We start from the raw sequence: 20032 nt of genomic DNA on the forward strand, positions 1-20032 counted from the left end.
TCTGAGTTTACTTTTACTGAAAGCAGTACATGTGAATTGGTGTTAGCAAAACCTTTACACTGTGTCTGTCGTTGCTTTGTAAATGCTGGCAAGTAACACTGTTATAGGCTGCTGGACTCTGTACAGGGCACTGATCTATAGATTTTTTTTTTTTTTTTTTCCCCCCTAGTAAGGGACATCTCCAATGCTAGCTGTATTTAAAGGTGTAGAAAAGAGTTTTGAAAAGCTATGCACAGCAGGTGTCATAATTTACTGTAATATCCTGCTGTTAAGGATAACTAATGAGTGCGTCAATTCCTTGGATATGTTGAGCCAGATCATTAGTCCTTATAAACTGGCCTTGCTTCATGGAGCTGGGGGGAATTTCATGCATTTCAGCCCACTTGGGAACCTGTGTCCTAGCAAGCATGGCAGGGCTGTGAAGGGCTGAGGGGAAGCTTGATGTCCCTGGTAGCTTTGTATGTGTGCTGGACTGGCACAGAAGAATCTTCAGAGTAATGTGTGCTTTCTTTGCTGCGAAGGAGGATGGCTTCCAAGTTGTTTCATTCTCATCCTCCTCTTTTCCCACACTCTTCCTCCTCACCATCCCCAGTGGTTGGACTTCCCTCCAGGTGGGAGGGGTGCAGGGAGGACACAGCTATGTGTATGTTTGTATGGTAAAGAAGTACCACTGGTTCTTTGTATGAGAAACTGTCATGTCATTGTAGGTGCCTTAGTCATATTTGCAGGGAAGTGGAAGGAAGTGGCAACAGGTAATTGTTGATATGAGTCACCTACACTGGGAGATTAAGGTATAGAAAGGAGATAGTGTGGAACTGCTGGCTGAATTGGCACTGACTGGAGATGAAATTATGTGCCTGTCTTACTGTTGGGAATATTATGGCATTGGCATATCACAGAAAGCATGGACCGGGTACCAGAAACAACTTGTACTTCTAAGTTTGGGTGTTGTTTCTTAAGCCTCTCTTCTGCTCTGTAGAACATGAGTGACTTTTATCAGCTTATACTTCACAGCCTGCCCTTGATGAGGAATTACTTTCTTCCAGCCAGTTCCAGACTTTGCTTGACTTCCTGTGGCTGACTTTTGGCTCTTGTTCCCATCCAGCTGTGAGGTATCATCCCTCTGCCTTATCCTCCCATGGACTGCCTAATGTTAAAGCAGACCAGAAGTGAGAGGATGTTATCTTCATAGCAGGAGTTTACTTATATCTTCAGTGATACAAAGTTTTGATACAGTCACAGCATATTTCTTAAGTATAGTCTCACTGTAGGTAGCAACAGCAGCATTTCTCATAGTTGAAAATTAGATATGTGCTTTGGTTGGCCATCTGCTCAGGGCAGGAACCAGCTAACTCATGGGCTTCAGACAACCCCAGTGCATCAGTGATGCTTACAGCACTGTATGAGCAGGCATTTCTGTAAGGGGCCTGCTTGCTTTTGGGTTCTGGATTGAGAGGTGTTTTGTCTTCATTAGAGTAGAGCATGCTAGTTGTAATGGATGAGCATCAGCCAAGCATTGTGTTTGCAAGAGAGTACAGCACTAGCTGTACAAAGTGAATAACAACATGCATGTGAAGTGTAAACTACAGAGCGGTTTTAGACTGTGCCAGGCTGAAGATGAGACAGAAGAGCAAAGGCAGATGGCAGAAACTGCTGGGGAGAGGTAAAGAAAGACATTATGGTTGTTACTGACTTGTGGGCCTGCTGCAGTTCTAACAAGAAATATGCTGGTTAGCCATAATGCTGGTAGAGCACCAGTGGCCGGTGAACAGCTGTTATCCCTGCAAGTTTAATCTCCACCTGTAGCATTTAAGCTCCCTGACCAACTCTTGTGTGATTGTAGCAAACCACAAGACAGAAGGACAATCTAAGTGACATGCTTTAAACTTGGATTTTCCTGGGGATGGATGCTTTTTGTCTTCTATAAATTTCTGAAGCTCCAAGATGGGCTCTCTATCTTGTCATAGACTTGTATGGAGCTTTGCTTTTTTTTTTTCCTTCATATTTTTATATATATAACATATGTATCTTTTTTTTTCCTGTTTTCCCCCATTTTTGTTAAGTATAAGCAGGTAGTTATTTGTATGCTGTACTGCCCAGTCTGCCCTAAAAACCCCAGAAATTTCTTGAGGTAGACATAGTAAATAGGTATTGTGAGAGATGATTTCAGCTATCAAAGGGCAGATTTTGGTCTCAATATGGACCAGTTAGTTGGACTGTTCTCTCTACTGTGCATGAGAACTGAGGGGAAGAGAAGTAAAGACTCGAGTCCCATTGATAACTGCTTTTCCTTTATAACATGGATCTGGAGAGGAGATAAAGAACTGCATCTGCTGTCAAGTTGCTTTAACTAGTATGGTGCAATGTGGCATTATTGTAACTGACTCAGCACAAAACTTTTGAAAACCTCTAAATAATTTAAAGATGTTGATTCCGAAGCCATTTATGGTCTCTTGACTGAGTGTAAAATATGCCAAAATATCTGCAGTGGTTTAAGCCAACCTTCATTTCTACAGTGGGACTTAAAGCAAACACAGAAAACAATCTTGATTCTTCATGAGATGCATGGGGTTTTCCAAAGGCCTAGTGATGCTAACAATTAAAGGAGTTTCTTAAAACCTCCAGAGGGAAGGTGTTTGAGGTGCCAGCAATGCATATAGTTGTTTAGTATCTTTGGTATAGATACCTAGTGTCTAGATACTGGTTTAGATGCTTTCTAAACTTTGCAAGTAAGTGTGGGTTGGAAACAATTATTGATCCTGCCTGAAAGGTGATAATTTGACTCCTGTATAGACCACAAGTAAATTTTCAATGTATTTTGTGCAGTTATCCTATAAAGAGCCTCTCCTCTTGTCACTGGGACTATGTGCTTGAGAGTGTTACCTGAGGCATCCAGATTTTTGCAGGATTTGAGAAGGGTAGGCCAGCAGCTTGTGAAGTCCTGGGGATGCTCTGTGACAAGAGGAGGGGTAAGTGTATGTCTAAAGGGGTTTGGCTGGAAGCAAACGGAATGAGAGTGCTCACCCCAGACAGAAGGGGACGTGGGCTTACGAGTGTGTGTGGAAATCCAGTGGTTAAGACTGTCAGAAAGTTGCATAGAGCAACACTTGTCAAAGTGAAGAACTCTTTGGACAATGTGAATGCTGCTGTCCTGGCCCAGATAGATCTGAGTTATGCTTTTGCTTCACCCACTGACTAGGTCTCATCCAGTACTCACGCTGTTGCCAAACACCAGTGCTCTTAGATTACTGCACAGCAGCTCTTCATTTACCACAAAGTGCCTGCCATAGCTGCAGTGATTCTGGCCCAGCAAGAGAGTGTTATGTTGTAATAGCTGGCTGAGGCGCTCACAGCCCACGCTACGTTGCTCTGCCAGCACTGGGGCCTGTGGCCAGATCCAGTTACTCTGTGGCCAGATGGAAGATCAGAGGAGAGGGAACTGCTACAACCGGAGATGGAAAACTTACTTCGTTCGTGTGCTTTGGATTGTTGGTTTAGGAGAGCAAAAGATCTAGGCTTGCCTCAAAGTTGGGAATGTGTTGTTTTAACTCTGTGAAGTTACCACAAAGGGGAAAAGATAGGATAGGTGTGTCTTCTCCCTGGAAATACCGTGTTAAAAATTGTATGATGTAGTTTACCGCCTTAGAGATTTTCTGGGAGCAAAACACATGTCTTGGTGTATCCACAGCAACAAAACTAAGATAAGTCATTTCAAGTCACTAGCTTAAAAGGAACAGCTGAAAAGCTTTAAAAGAAAAAAAAAAAAAAAAGAAAAAGAGTGAGTACTTTGCAGAAATTACAGCACTAGAAAACTTACAGTGCTGTATCCTTCAGTGTGTCACTTGATTGTTTGGGGTAGGAAATTAAATGACATATAAACTCTTGTTGTTACCACCAAAATTTCCTTTGCCTACACTGGCTGATTTTCTGGTCTACCTTGCTCCTCCACAGGTGCTTCTCAGTGTTTGCTCAGGACGTGCTTGTGGGATGGCATTTACCTGGCTGTTGCTCCCCGTGCAGCTGGGCGCTCACTGGGAGTGGGGGGGGTACTCGGTTCTTCTCCCAGCTCTGCGGCAGACTCCTTGGGAAGGTCACTTCTGTCTTCCTGCATGATGTCAAGTGTTGTGGATGATCTCAGGGCAGCTTGAAGTGTTGCTGTGACTCAACATCATGACACAATATTAGGTGGGCGTCTGAAAGAGTGCAGTGTGACCCTGGACCTAGCTAGTAAACCGTTAGTTTGCTCAGGCAGTGCTGCATTACCCTTGCTGAGAGAGAGCTTGGAGAGTGGGAAGGATCCTGCTGTTGCTGGTGTTGCCCTCCTCATAGTGTCAGAGGGACAAACGTATGCAATATTGTGATACTATAAGTGATGGATCAGCTCTTTGGGAATCGGAGTAACTCCTTTAGAAAATACCTATGATCTCTACTTAAAGGCTTACAGTGAGAGATATTTGGCTATGTCCACTGAGAATATATTTCAGCAGCTAAGTACCTGTCATATTTTAAAAACACCCTATGTTTCTAAAAGCGCTGGAACAGTTTTAGGAATCACTGGGCAAGTATTGGAATCAATGCATTTGAACAGTGCTATGTCTATATTTCTGTGTGTGTATAATCGTATATACAAAATTAAATGTATTCTCTGAAAAGAAACCTCTTCAATGGTGAATTTGAAATAATGACAGATCAGGTTAAGATTTAAACTTTCCGTAACCATTTAATAGCACTTAAATTAAAAAGTATTTACCAGTGCAGGTTTGGCTAGGGCTTTAAAGGAAAATGAAAGTGCTTGAACCACAGGAAATCAATGGCTTAATTGTGTGGAAAGAGAGTTCACTGCAGTGCCAGGGTAACCTGTGAGAGGAGTAGCCTGTTCTGCAGGTGTAGGGAAAATGTTTGTCATTTAAGTTTTACAGCAGTATCAGTTCCATCATGTGTAACTTGTGAAGTTGTGAGACTGATTGGGAGTTGAGAATGCCATATAGCTTGGGCTGGGGAGAGATTGAAGAAAGACTAAGTGAAGGATGGTGAGATACTGTCTTTATTCTGGTAGAACTAGTCACATTTCCTTACTTTCTTTCACTATAGACAATAATATTTTAAAAACAAATTTAAATATAAAGTTTGTTAAACCTACTTTCTTCTCTGGGTGAGCCATCAAGTTGGGGGCAGTTTAGGTAGTAAATAAATGCTGTTTCTGCAGATCTTATTTGGATTTCAATTTTCCTCCAAGGACAGCTTGACATACAGTAAAAGTTAAACAAACAAACAAAAACCCCACAACAAAAAAGAAGAAACAAACAAAAAAACCCCCACCCCAACTTTAGTAAAATGGAAATCCATCATTCATTCATCTAAAAATGGCAAAAATTGAAACTTGAATAAATGTATCATTTATTGCATAACTTGTTAGTTAAATGAATGGTGATGTATCTTCTTTAACAAATTTGCAAGCTAAACTTTATAGGTATTTTAGTCTAAACATCTATATGTTTTAATAGTTACTAAGCTGGGACAATCAGCCCTTTTCCAGGCATGACAGCTAAAAATGGAAACCAAATTTAAAACTGCTGACCTTAAGGTTTCATATTTTGGACTGCTAATCACTTTGATTTAGTTATGAATGTTGAAACTATTAAATTATTAGTGCAGGTCATAATAGTGTCTGAATTATGAATGAACAGTCAGCATGAGGCAGCCTCTCCCTTCCGGCAGGTACAGAAGGGTGTCGTAGGAGCTGCTCCTGTGCCCTCTGGTGAGATGGAGCATGTCCCACAGAGAAGGAACCTCTGCTTGTTTCCATGGTGGCTGAGGTTGGGTGGCTCTGTGCCACAAGCAACTGAGTTGGTGCTGTTATCTCTGGTTGTATGTCCAGTGCTGGGTGTTCGCAGAACTCCTTAGCCCCACTTGTGCAAGCCTAGGTAAGAGTGGTGATGTCTGGAAACCTAAATAAATTGTCTAGTGCAACACTCTGGATTTCACATGATTATTAAGACTCCTCAACAATTTCTGGTCTCAAAGTAACCTATTTTATTTAACAATATAGCACAGATCTCCTTGGGATCTAGTTACACTAGATACAAAGGCAGATACTGGGAGTTAGATGACAATGATGGAAAACAATGGCTGATGCAGAGGGGCTTTCAGAAGTCTGCAATGTTTCAGCCTCCCTTGTAGGTTTACCTGCTTTGAGGAGTAACTGCCTTCTCAAGCTACACTGGGACAGTCTCACCCTACCCAAAGGATGGGTTGTTTGTGTTGCTGATTCCATCTAGAGTGCCCAGGGTACATAAGAACTTAAAGCCTCATCCTTCACTCAACCCAGTGAAATCTCTGCAGGAAAAGAGGGCACTTTCTCATGGGTCAGGCTGAGACTTGGGAACAGCCAAAGGAGGATCACAGATCTTGCAGCTTTCAGTGCTAAGTGCTGAGCACAGATGCCTTTGCGAGCAGAAACACAAGATGCAAATATTTTAACAAAACCTTGTCAGGCTCAAGCGAGGGATGCAGAGTGCAAGTGGATGTTTAGGGCAGAGTGCTTGAGTGGTGATCTGCTGTTTGCACTAACTCTAATGGAGGTTACATGTGCTCATCAGTTTAAGAGCTGATATGCAAGTGTGCTACAGTCCCATATTCTGGACTTTGTAAGGAATAACTCCGAAGAGTACAATCAGTCCAGTGGTTTTCAGAGACAAGAGTGAAGCACATGTTGCAGGAGTATGGTTGTCAGCATTAATGCTGATGTAAGGAAGATAAGAATAGTGTAGAGTTCAGGAAATCCTAAAATAGGAGTGGGAAGGGAGTAACTATATATATATAGTTGTTTTATATATATTTATATATATAAAACATAGGGGAATCTAAGAGTGTCATTCAAGTATTGAAGCTTGTGCAGATATCAGCTAGACATAGCTTATCTGGAAGATTTGTTGGGTTTTGAGTACATGGTGATGGTATGGGCATGGCAGGACAGTTGTCTTTTCTGAGGGTGAAGAGACATCTTGCATCAAGCAATAGGAATTGAAGGAAGAGGTTTCAAATAAACAGAATGATTGCAAGTGGTCAAGTGGAGTTTTGTTTGAGGGAAGAGCATGTGGGCAAGAAATACAATGTTACCTTAATTTTAAAACAATAAAATAAAAAAAAAAAAAGCAGGGCTGGGTGGGAGACTGGTGGGTGGTGGTGCAGAGATTAAACTTGCTGACATTTCTTTTTGGTATTTTTCTCTTAAAAACAAGAGCAAGCAGTGTTCATATCTGCTTTAAAATATATTTTCCACAGCCTCTTGTGTTTAGTAGGACTTCACAGAATAGCGCTTTTTTTTTTTTTTTTTTTTGTTACAGGCACTGTCTGCTAATGCAAGAGTACAGGCAGTCAGTAAATTTCCTAATACAGTTGCAGTAGTTGAAAGCAGAGCAGAGACTGAAAAATGTTCCTTGCCACTGGTGGAGGTGGCTGTGCCTAATCTGCATGGCACAAGCAATTTCTGAGAGTTCCCTTCAAGGCAGGGAACTTGATTAGTTCTACACACATATGTCCTGTATGCCGTTGTGACAGAAATCGGGGCAATTCCCTGCTACCTGCTGTCCCTGGTAATATCTAGCTGTGGGTATCTGTGTGAGCACTGGCCAAAAGAGGTCACTTTGGAATGCCTCATGGGAAGACCCATGCAGCAAAGCCTTTCCTCCTTTTTAGGGTCACCATCGAATGCCATTGATGCTGTCTCTGTTGATAATGGTTCTGTTTCTTGGGATTGCTGCCCAAATGGGTGTAGCTTGGTGTTTATCACGTTATGGGTCTTGCCTCAAAACAGGGAAGGTGAAGCTATTTTCTGGTTTAAGGGGTAAAAAAAACCTGTTGACTGGGCTCAGAAAATTCAGGCAATGTTAGCACATGATGGTACTAAGTGTCTCCTAACTGCTAAATTCACTCTTTGCCTTTAAACAGTCTAGCAAGTCTCGCCTCTGTGCCCAGCAAGATCATGGAGCAGATCCTCTTGGAAACATGGAAAACAGAGAGGTGAATGGTGACAGCCAACATGGTTTACTAAGGGAAAATTGTGCCTGACAAATCTGGTGACCTTCTATGATGGGGTTACACCATTGGAGGATAAGGGAAGAGTGACTGATGTCATGTACCAGGACTTGTGCAAAGCAATTGATACTGTCCCACATAACATCCTTGTCTCTAAAATGGAGAGACGTGGATTTGACAGGTGGACTGTTCAATGGATAAGGAATTAACTGGATGGTTGCATCTAGAGAGTAGTGGTCAATAGCTCAATGTCTGGTTGGAGATCTGTGATGAGTGGTGTCCCTCAGGGGTCTGTATTGGGTCCAGTATTATTTAACATCTTTGTTGGTGACATGGACAGTAGGATTGAGCGTACCCTCAGCAAGTTTGTGGATGACACCAAGCTGTGTGGTGCAGTCGACATGCTGGAGGGAATGGATGCCATCCAGAGGGACCTTGACAGACTTGAGTGGTGGGCCCATGCAAACCTCATGAGGTTCAAAAAGGCCAAGTGCAAGGCCCTGCACATGGGTTGGGGCAATCCCAAACATGGACAGGCTGGGTGACAAGTAGGTCGAGAGCAGCCCTGAGGAGAAGTACTTGGGGGTGTTGGTTGATGAGAAGCTCAACATGACCCGTCAATATGTGCTTGTAGCCCAGAAAGCCAACTGTATGCTGGGCTGCATCAAAAGAAGCATGGCCAGCAGGTCGAGGGAGATGATTCTGCCCCTCTACTCCACTCTTGTGAGACCCCATCTGCAGTACTGTGTTCAGCTCTGGGGCCCCCACATAAGGAGGACATGGACCTGTTGGAGCGGGTCCAGAGAAGTGCCACAAAGATGATGAGAGGGCTGGAGCACCTCTCCTATGAGGAAAGGCTGAGGGAGTTGGGGTTGTTCAGCCTGGAAAAGAGAAGGCTCCGGGGAGTCCTTAGAGCAGCCTTTCAATACTCAAAGGGGGCCTACAGGAAAGATGGGGAGGGACTCTAACAGTGAGTGTAGAGATAGGATGAGGGATAATGGTTATAAACTGAAAGAGGGTAGATTTAGATTACATGTAAGGAAGAAGTTCTTCACTGTGAGGGTGGTGAGGCACTGGAACAGGTTGCCCAGGGCAGGGGTGGATGCCCCATCCCTGGCAGTGTTCAAGGCCAGGCTGGATGGGGCTTTGAGCAACCTGGTCTAGTGGAAGGTGTCCCTGCCCATGGCAGGGGGGTTGGAACTAGGTGATCTTTAAGGTCCCTTCCAACTCAAACTATTCTGTTTCTATGAAGTAGCAGAAAGCTCTGAGAGATGTCCTGCACCTAGAAACCAGGTTCCTTGACAGTGTGCAAAGAAATACAAGCCCCAAGGAACTGCTGTCCTAGGTCACAGCAGAAAGCCACCTAGATCTGTCTCTGACAGCAGTGCCCAGGGAAGAATGCAAGAGTGGGGAGAGCAAGTACTACAGGTGTTTCAAAGCAAGAAAATCAGAGAGCAGGACTCTTTGTCTAGCTCAGGTTGTCCAAGTTCCTGGAAGGCTGAGCTGTCTGTGACAGGTCTTTAATCAGACAATTTGAATTTAGGCATTAGGACTCAATTCACCCTCTGTTGCTAAGCTGTAGTTTCCCCCCTTAAGAACCTGTGAAATTATCCTGAAACAAAATCTAAACAGTTGGGAGTTGTCAGAGACTTCTCTTTAGATGGACTCCAGGTTGTGTGGTGCATGTCAGAGAGCCAGGAAGTGTTTGACACAGGCCAGGACAGAAAGATTAAACACATGCCTCTGGTCTCTGGAGCAGGCTGTGTGGTGTAGCTGGGTTTGAGGGGAGCCTTGTAGCACTAATTGGAGTTACACTCCAGCTGACATTCCATATTAAAGTTAGTGCTTAGAGGCCCCGTTGTGCTCAGCAACACATGATAAAGAAATATAAACATCTTGTAAAAGATGTTCCCTGGTCAAAAGAGGAGACAAAAAAAAAAAATCAACCTGAGAATGAAAGTGGGACACAAGCAGACAAAATGTTTTGCCTGGGGTTGTACAGCAGGTCATTTGTGGAGAGGGAAGTGGAGCCCTGCTCTCTCTGCTGGTGGTTTCAGCACATACTTTGCTGAAACTGGACTTTCCTGGGCTTATGTGTTGGACAGGTCAGGGGAAATCAGTGCAATGACTGTGATACTCAAGGAGGACGATTTTGGGTGTCTTCTAGACTTGAACAGTAGATTTAGATGCAGCCTGTTGAGGTTACATCCTCACATTAGTGTAATGCTGCGACAACCTCTGTTTCAGCAGGCAGGATTGCAGTCTGAATAGCCATACGTGACGTAGGTTTCATTAACGTTGTTTAACAGGCGTGATGAAGATATGGCGGTACTGGGCTACACACAACTGCACAGGCTCACTGGAGTCAGTGTTGTGTGCATGCTTCTGCATCTTCTCTGCCTTATCTCTTGAGCTGGTTGTCAGCTGTGTTGAAAGCATGCATGACTGCAGTGTAGCTACAGCTTCAGATACATACTTTCTCCTGCGTTCCTATAGAAGAGATAAGCCATGAAATGTGTTCCTATGCATCTGTGCTTGTGTTTACTGTACTGTACTCTCTAGGGATGCAAATGAATGCTAAGACTGGGTCAGGCTAGTAGACTGTTTAGCTTGTTTTCTTTTTCGCGGTAGCCAAGAGCATCTGCTGAACCAGCCAACACCAGTCCACAAAAGTCACGGGGAAAGAAGGATTCATTTGCATTGTTATTATTAAGGCTTCTAGCTTGTTCTTGCTTCATGATTGAATTTGTTTTTCTAGGAAGAATCTTTGCTGTTATGAGTCACTCTGGCTTAAAAGAAGGATTTTGCTTTCAGCTGCCTTTTGCCTTAAAAGGTGATGTTGCTTCTGGTATTTGTCAAGTTTAGGAAAAATACCCAAATCTAAAAATCATCAGGCAGCTCTCTCTTCTCAAGAAACACTTGATATCTACACCCTTAGTTCTTTGTTTTAGAAAAACCAAAATAAAGCAATGTTTAGGGAATGCATTGCTGATTCTCCTTTGGGGCCTGCTTGATTTATGTGGCAGTGAAATGTCAGACAGCAACACTCCTGCACGTAACAGGGATGAAGCCTGCTTTCTATTGTGCCGAATTTGTAGACCATCTGGAAATTAGTGGCATTAAGCACCCGAAAGAGCAAGATAAAAAAAAAAAACAAACCAAACAAACCCCAACAAAAACTAGGAGTTACACTATGGCAAACCAGGCACAGTTGATCTACAGACTAAATGTCTTTCGAGTGGGTAGATAAACCGCAGTCTTGGTTGCCTGTGGTCAGTAAGGATATGATAGTTCTTTTGTAAGGGTTGGCTTTTTAACCCTAAGTAATTTATGGTGGGGCTAATTGCATTGTGCTGAACTAAAATCTATCTGCAGTTCCAAACTTAATGCTAAGGAGACGTACACACTAGCAAAAATCTTGTGGCACAAAACAGTGGTGTAACTCATTATCCACTATAACAATAAAGCTGCAATGGAAAAGGAGGGGGTTGGTTCTTTTGAAAAGGTTTGTCTACAGTACAGTCCTTACTGCTGCTTCTGTAGGTAGAATTAAACTGTTGGTTGATTGTGCATTTGAATGTTGCTATGCATTTGAGTATAGCTATAACCTTACTTTTCCCTGTGCAGCATCACTTTGTGCAATATTACTACTCCCAGCAGAAGGTGCTTTTCACTTGTGGGTATTTGTTGCATGAACTGCTTCCACCAGCTGAGCTTGCTTTGTTGGCATTTGTCAGTCTCAGAAACTTGAACGATTAGAAAGATTTATCAATTTTACTATCCCTTGCCATAACCTTCTCCCTGCATAGGAAACATAAGCTTGTGCTCTCTTCTGAATGCTTTCTGTGCATTGTTCCCTGGGAGCAACAAAGCATGTTTCTTGTAATTTATGGTGCACCAGCGTCCCAAGGTGCTGTTCCATAGGCAGTCTTTACCTGGACTTTCCTCTGCATGCCCAGCATGCCTTAGTCTCTTGCCATTGCATGTGCACTCCCACTTTATTAGTTTGTGTGTGGTTTCAATTAGAAAAAGTCACCTCTTTTAAATGCTTTTTAATTCTGTATTAGAAATGTGCAAGAAGAGATTTTCTCCAATAAGTCAATCTTTATTTGGTGACCTGAGTTTCATTTTAGTAACAAACTTCATTGAGGTTGAAGAGTGTGTGGGGAAGTACAGAGGGGAGGGGAAGGGGATTGTGAAGCACGGAGCTGTAATCCTGGATTTAAAAGTGTGTTCCTGAAGTGACTCCTGATCACCACCTGCCTGTTTTACTCATGAATCTGTTGTTTTGTGTTGTGCAGTGGCATCACCAAAGGGCCGGCTGTTATTGCTGTGGGAGATCAAAAGCTACTTCCAACTGCATCTTGCGTGTCATCTGCAAAACCACCAGTCACAGTGAGTTTCTCCTACACAGACTTGCTTTTCCCTAGTGAGGATTTGTTAGCTGTAATCTGCGATAATAATCTTTTTCTTTATTTATACTTTGTCAGTTCACTTACTACTGCAAAAAGATTTGATTTACCAATCCCAAGCCAAATGGATACATAACTTCCCCCTCCTCACCCAAAAGGAGGAAAAAAAAAAAAAAAGGCTCATACTGGAAGCTCAGCATTGCAGACTCTTGTTTTCTGGCCACCTGCACACCTTGTGGTGGGGGGACAATGGAAGACTATGTGCTTTGAGTGTGTGTTCTGGTTATTCATCCAATGGCCAAGATGAGAAATTGACAAAATATTCTGTTCCTGCGAACAGCTTCAGAAAGGAAAAAACTTATTTAAATAAAAAGAGGAAAGAAAATTATTGCTTGGGCAAAGACGATTAAACTTCCCTACTTGTTCAGAGTGCCAGAAGCAAACACATACATGTGTGGCATCTGGTCATAGGCAGTGGCAGGTGAAAGGAGAGGATGTCTCAGTGCTGGAGTGTTTCTGAGCCTGTTCCTAGATATACTTTTAAAATGTGAGGCCAGAATTTTCTCAGTAGTGTAAGAGAGCTAGCTAATTCAGTGCTATTTGGGTACCAGATGAAAACTCTTGAAAACTCTCATTCCCTCAAACTCTTAATTTCTACCTGAAAGAAATACAGTGAAGAAAATGCTTCCCTAACCCTACCAGCTATCTGTGAATGTCAATGTAACTTGCCTGTGATTCTTTTGTCAATAATTCTCTTCTGCCAGTAACTCAGTAAAACACAGATTATTTTGATATTTTGCACCCTTTAAAACAATGGCATAACAATTCCTTGCAAAGCCGTCTCTGGTTTTCAGACAATTATTTACCTGTCTTGTGGTGGTTGGAAGAGCTGAATATGTCAGTTGTATATCTTCTGTGCGGAATCGTTCTGCAAGACTAGAAGGGCAGGAGCAAATCTATGCATGTGCAAGTGTTTGCTTTGAGGAAAACTTGAGGACTCAATGAACAGAAAAAAAAGTGGTGAGTGCTTAAGGGAGCGTAGGACACTTGTACAATTAAATGGCATTGAATGTTGAGATGGTGTAGATTTTGGTTTATGGGGTTGGGCATAAAGGAAGTAATTATGCTCAGGTAACTGATTCTCTTAAGAGCTAATGGCAGTAGCAGGAGGAAGTAACGCTTTAAAAGGAAAAGGCCCTGAAATCTTTGTTGTAAGGATATAGGAAAGAGAATTGGACACAAAGTGTATTTCTAGCCTTTGTCAATATTGTGGATACATAAATTATATATGACTTGTAAAATAAGAAAGGTTGCTTCTAGTGACCTGTTGTGTTTTGCCTGGAAGGATAGAGCCAGCTTGCAGCATATGTAGAGAGTAGTACCTGTCAGAAATTGAATATTGAATGAAAGTAATCATTTTAATCAAAAGTAGTTAAAAGTGAGGCTGAGTTGAAGGCAAACAAAAAACTGCTCAGCTGGAAGACTGCTTCCAGTGCTGCAGACATGCCCTGAGATGCATATTTTATGTATTAGAAATATCGATCAAGGCCATGGTTGTACCTTGCATGACCACTGTTCTTCCTGATCATTGTGATCAAGATTTCTTAACTCTTTGAATTCCACTCCTTTCACTGTTGACCAACTACAAAGCACTTGGTGCTGGTGTGATGGGGACCTCAGCATTGTATGAGGTGGTTAGCTTGGCCCTTCTTTCCTTCTGATTTAGTATTGTGCAGGAGTGACTGTTTTAGTCACAAATAAGCTAAAAAACCGTGGTGAGTTCAGTCTCTGTACTCTCATCTGAGGTCCTCTAGTAAACCTGTGAGTGATCCTTGCCTCTGCTGAAGGTAGCATGATCTTGTCACAGAGGTTGCCTATGATTCCCCCCCCCCCCCCCTTTCCCTGTTAATCACTTAGATCTTTGATCCTGCCTGCAGACATTTTCCCTGATGGATGGATCTTACTGTGGACCATTAATTTGGCTGGGTAAAATGCAGGAAGCAGAAACGGTTTAAGTGAGGTGTGTGCTGTGTCAACTGACAGAGAACACTGCTCAAAGGAGAAGCTTCTTGGTGCATGGACACATATTTGGCTGAATCTACTGGCTGTGGCAAAGACATGCTGGTTTATATCAATTAGCATTCCTGACAAATTATCTGTAGTGATTGTGGGTGTTTTCTTAAGAGAGTGATTGTAAAGGGGTGTCACTGGAAACAGTGACTGTACGCACAATCTGAGATACACTGAGCTTAGTGCTGTAAAGGAGCCCTAGACATTGTGTTTCTTCAAAGAAACAGCCTAGGCTGCTTTTTGAAGTTTTTGGCTTTCAGAGCAAACCCAGGATTGCTTCTGCACGCTTAAGCCTGCTTTCTATTCCTCTTGAGTCAATGTCCATTCACTTCTGATTCTTTACAGTGCCCTGAGAAAGTTGAATCCCTGTTGAACCCATGGAAGCCACCTCTGCTTGCATCTGTTAAAACTAGTTGGCAGCGGAGGGTGAGGGTGCAGATGAGTGATGTTAAAGGCCTTTTCTGTGCCATAACATTTGGCTGCTGCACCCTTGAGAAGGCAGGAGTCTGCGGTTGCACCTGCTTGAGCAAGGCTCCCTGGGGAGTGGGTCAGCCCTGGTGTAATGCTGGATGCATAGCAGTAGATGCTGCACTGGAGCCCTGCTGATGCAGTTGCTTCTAACCTTGACCCACACCACCCTTGACTTTCTGCTCTGACTTGCTTGTTCTTTTGTTTAGCCACTAGACTTTCCAAGTAAACTGCACAAGTACATGCTGGCTGGTATGCCTGTTGAAAGGAGAATGATCTGGTAGCTAATTTAGAGCTCTGCAAGTCCAGTTTCAGCTACCTGGTCTGCTTGCAGGTTCCTTCTGAGAATTCAGTAGCATGACATGGTCTCTGTGCCAGTTTCCTTTCTGTTAAAGGACATTTTCCACCTTGGATAGGAACTGTGAGGGTAAACACAGAGCCAGTGAACGCTCCAGTATAGTAGTTGAACAAGTAGCATGAGTATTAACCAGGATGTCTTTCTCTAATATTTCTGCACAGCCCAAATAGTACCTCTGAAGTCTTTTTTAGCAGTCAAAATGAGATGATGACCACTGTGTATGGATGGGAAACGCAGGGTTGTGTAACATGCCAGTGATATTGAGATGTGAGCATGAGATCCCAGCATCCACTGGGATCCCACTCTGATCACTGAGTGTGTCTCACCTCTCTGAGTGGAAGTGCTTTCTTGGACCTGGAACACCAGAAGTTGCAAACAGCTTGGGTTCACGTTCCTCCTGTGGGGTTCCAGTGGCAGGTGCTGCTTCGTTCCTCATGTGACTACACAAGGCAAAGCCACATCTGCTTAACTCAGCTGGCCTGCCTGTTGTGTGTTGGCTTTCAGCATTTACTTTAGGGTTGCAGGAAAGTCTTTTACCTTGTTTTCCAAATGTCACCGGGTGAAGTTCTTTTCAGAGCTTGGCTATTTCATGGCTGTACAACCTACCTCAAAATAGTTGCTGTCCCTGTTACACAACAATGAATAGGATCTTGATAGAACTGACAGCTATAAAACATTCCCTCTGAACTCTGAGATGAAAGTGATGCATTTCCTTCCTCCTTCCAGAGGGCTCATCTGCTGTAAGAAGAGGTTTCTTTTTTAAAATGTAACTCATACCAGGTATCATAGCAGTGTCTATAGTACTCCACGGCAGCATGCTGTGATGCCTCATGCTATGGGAAGCTGGGAATATGGGAATGAAAGGCAACTCTGCCAAGAGGCTTCTGTCTGCATTGGTAGGATAGCACACGTGACTCTTGTGGCATTACCTGAGTCTCACTGCTGGTACAGTGGAAAAGGAATAGGGTAAAATCAAGTTAGGGTTCAAATATTCAGATTGCAAGGATACTCCCTGGGGTTTGATCTGCTTGCTTGCTAATGGTGTAGCGCAGGGAACAGAATAGATTAAAGAAGTTTGTTTGGCTCTGCACTGCAAATATATAAGCCAGCCTTGCTTTGGCTGCCAGCCCAGGGTGAAAAGGATGGCTGATCACCGTGCTCCTTCAGTGTTGACAGCTATTGCTGTCAGGGACAGGTGTGATTTGGGTCTAAGACAGGGATAACAGTGTGAGGGCTTTTTAGTGTGAAGGTAGATTTTAAGAGATAATGCAATTTCTCTGTTCCACGGTAAAGGGAAATAATAGAAATGGTTTTGTGTTCTCTTGGTGCGTTTTTCTTAATTTTTATTCATATTCGTCCTAGGATGCAAGGATATTGCTCAAATATTCTAGTACTTAAGAATCTTGGATTATATCTTTGATTCATCCAGTCTCATAACCTGTTCCTTCTCATGCCAAAGCCTTGCAAGGAAGCAGGCAGTTCTGGGATACCACTGGCTCTGCAGAAATAAGTCTGTGTGTTTGGTCCTTATAAAAATGTTTTGAAGAACTGAACAAGAAAGCAGTGTAAGAATTTGGTGGGCAGATTAATTGCATTCCTGTTTCAGGCTGTTTATTCATAGCTTTAACTTTTTTAAGGCAGAAAGGAGGCTATTTTTAGCTTGGTTTTTTTTTCCTCTGTATTAACCCAAACAAATTTCCCTCTCGGAGGAGAGGGTGGAGCTGGGAGGAAGGAAGGGTGGAATTGAAACTGCTTCATTAAATCAGTTTCAAGATCATCAACACACAATTTTGTTTCCACATTGCAGTTCTGAGCACACAAGAGTCTCTTTACACTTTCCAAAGAGGGGAAGCTTTGTGTACAGAGGGGGAAGGTGAGGGCTCTGAAATGATGAAGTAGTTACGGAAAGCTTATGACTTTTGCTTCCTGAATATTTTTTTCTAGTTACTTCTGTTAGGGTTCATCTGTTATTTCCAAGGAATGGTGTGCCTTGGTGACAGTTTGCTCTCACAGGTTCCAACTCCCAGCAAATGCCTCTTAATGCGAGATAAAGGGATGAATTCTGGTATAAGCAGGAAGGTCATTTAGATATTGCTAAGTCACTAATGATAGAGGTTCTCCCTGAGTTCCCTGTGTATATCTGGTAAGAAATGGAACCTGGCCTAAAGGGATGAGACTAAGGGTAGGAGGTGAACTGTCAGAACGGTAACCAGGCTCTCCTGAGCCCTAGTAGATATGTTTGGTGGTTTTATGGTAAGCTAGAGAGAACAAGAGCAACTCCAACAGCTTCCTTATTAGGTTGATGTGACTTGGGCTTTAACTTTCCTGTGATTACTGACTTCAGTATGCTGCAGAAAGGTTTGCTGAATCCAGGGCCTGTGGATCTAGTCTGTAGAAAGGATACATACTTTGGGATTGATTGACAACCTAGCAGCCAGTGCTGCCTGGCCACTGGAGAGCACTGCTTCTTTTTTTATTTCTCTGAATCTCTTGGGCTTTAATGTTGGTTCTTCAGTACCTGTTAGTTTCCACTTACTCTGTTGATAAGAGCTGAAGGATCTTTACAATGGAAAATCTGTGAAGTCCACCTCTGGTGGTGGTGGAGTGGAGAGCTGCTCATGCTGTCCTGTCTGACTGCACAGGCTACTGAAGGTTGGATCCTAAATTACCTCTTCTTGCCATGTGTTGGTCCTGCTGTGTATTCTTCTGAGCTGTTGGAGAAGTGATGAAAAACAGAAGTTACCTTTGTGTCTAAAGAAAATAAAAACTTTTCTGTTTTAGAAATGAACAGCAAAAAAAAAACCCACGTAAATCCTTCTCTTCCACTAATAACTGGTTACCAAGTTATTGAACTCTGTGTGTGAGCTCAGAGCTGGAAAGGACAACCTGACTTTCCAAGTCTCGGTCCCAGGGAAGACTCCCTGTTGCTGAGGGATCAACATGGGGTAGGAACCCTTTCTGTGGACTCTCAGGTTCTCTCTTTAACTGCCTTATTCTCCTCTTCCACTTCTCCCACTGTGAAGCTGCTCCAGATCACAGCTGCTCCATACTCAGATTTTTCTGACATCCAGCCTGGAAGCGTTCATAGTTGATTTATCTCATTTCTGCACCAAGATAATCCTATGGTTTAAATGGGTCTTCTTGTTTCTTGCTCCTCCTGTCCTCAAGTGTATTTGCAGGTAGTGATCCTGTCCCTTATCAGGCTGTGTTTTGTCACCTTAAACAAGCCAAGCTTTCCTGAGCTAGGCCTCTTATTCTTACCAGCACTTCTGTGCACCTATTCTCAATTCAGTTAATCATCTTTGAATTTTGGTGTGACCAGAACTGCTCACAATAAGAGTGTCTGGGAAAGGGCTGCTTTCATTAACACTAATTTCAGCATCCAATTATTAACTGTGGCTTAAACTAGATCACATATTTGAGAACGATCCTCTGGTCTTGCTTTGAAGACATCAAGTAATGGTGACTCTTTCTGCTCTAGGGGAGTTCTGTCAATGGTTGGTTACTTTGATGTTTAAATAGGTACCTTAATTTGAATAGGCTACTTTTAGCCACTGCATCTTGAAATTTCTTTCTTTGTTAGTTTACAGAGGCTTTTATTGTCAGAAATCTGATTTTTCTTAGAAGTGCTCTTATAGACTATGTAAGGCAATTAGTAAATTACGAGTTTGAATTTCAGAAACCGAGCACTCCTATTCCAAGAAAAGGTCCATTTTAAGGTATCTTTGAGCATCCAAAAATGGCTCACTATCAGCTTCCATCTCCAGATGACACTGGGCACTGCACCAGCAAGAGTATATGCAAAGAATGAAAATAAAGTCCATTATTTATGACCCTTTTTCTGAGCTTCACTGGCTTGTGTGAGGAAAGTGGAACTACTTGGAAATACTTTGCTTCCCCCTGGATTTCTGGCTTCTTTGAAGGTTGTCTTGATCTTTGTGAATAATCTTTGGCTTATACGTTTGATTTCATGCCAGCAAACTAAACTTTTCTATAATGCTCATTCCTTCAGGCTTTGTATATCATGAAGATCTGAGGGATTTCTACCACTGTTTGGGGTAATGCCATTTTCCTTCTACTGGTGCTGAAGAATAGCAGGGTGTGGTTGTGAGCAAGGCACAGCCTGCCATGCAGAAAGTCAGGGTTTGTCACCTGGCTGTGCTGCAGGCGCTCTGCCTGTCCGTGAGTGAACTGAACAATCCCTCCCTGTAACTGCCTTTAAACTGGGGGCAAGGACACTTGGCCTGGCGCAGCTGAGCTCTTGTGCTTTCCTAAACCCTTCTGATGGCACACTTAACTCTGACTGCTTAGCCATTGGGCTTACAGTGATGGTAGCACAGGGCTGCTAGTGAAGATCAGCTCATGGTTCACAAAACCCACCTGAAACGGTGATCTGGCTGAGCTCAACGCTCTCACTGTTGGGAGCAGTCACGTTAGGATGCTGGCCAGGCTGGCTATGGTTTTCTGTTTCATTCCTTGTGCTCTCCCAGCCTGGTTTTGGTTCCACACTGTTTCTTGTAATATAGTCTAAATTCAGTGGCTTCTAACCTTTTTGGAACAATGGACTGTTGCCAAACATGAAGCTTCTGGCAGACTGAGCTCCTTGTTTATCATACATCACTGTTCTCACATTCAGGATACACTGAATTTTGCTTACTGGAGAGGCTACAAACATTTATCCGTGGCC

At 43.0% G+C, this 20032-nt stretch overlaps 1 protein-coding gene across 9 annotated transcripts in view; it reads left to right on the forward strand.

The window, feature by feature from the left end:
• TSPAN4 (tetraspanin 4) overlaps positions 1-20032 on the forward strand; it is a 488885-nt gene that overhangs the window by 60310 nt on the left and 408543 nt on the right. For 3 of the 9 annotated variants that reach the window (XM_069803549.1, XM_069803557.1, XM_069803564.1), the window contains exon 1: positions 12378-12432. The exons of 3 other annotated variants lie outside the window; for them this stretch is intronic. The gene's annotated coding sequence lies outside the window, so the exon portion shown is untranslated. Of the gene's footprint in view, positions 1-12338; positions 12433-20032 lie in introns of those variants that run through there. 3 more of the 9 variants (XM_069803556.1, XM_069803562.1, XM_069803552.1) reach the window with 2 other exon arrangements.

The sequence above is a fragment of the Haliaeetus albicilla genome, chromosome 16 (genome assembly GCF_947461875.1).
Source record: "Haliaeetus albicilla chromosome 16, bHalAlb1.1, whole genome shotgun sequence".
Taxonomy (NCBI): domain Eukaryota; kingdom Metazoa; phylum Chordata; class Aves; order Accipitriformes; family Accipitridae; genus Haliaeetus; species Haliaeetus albicilla.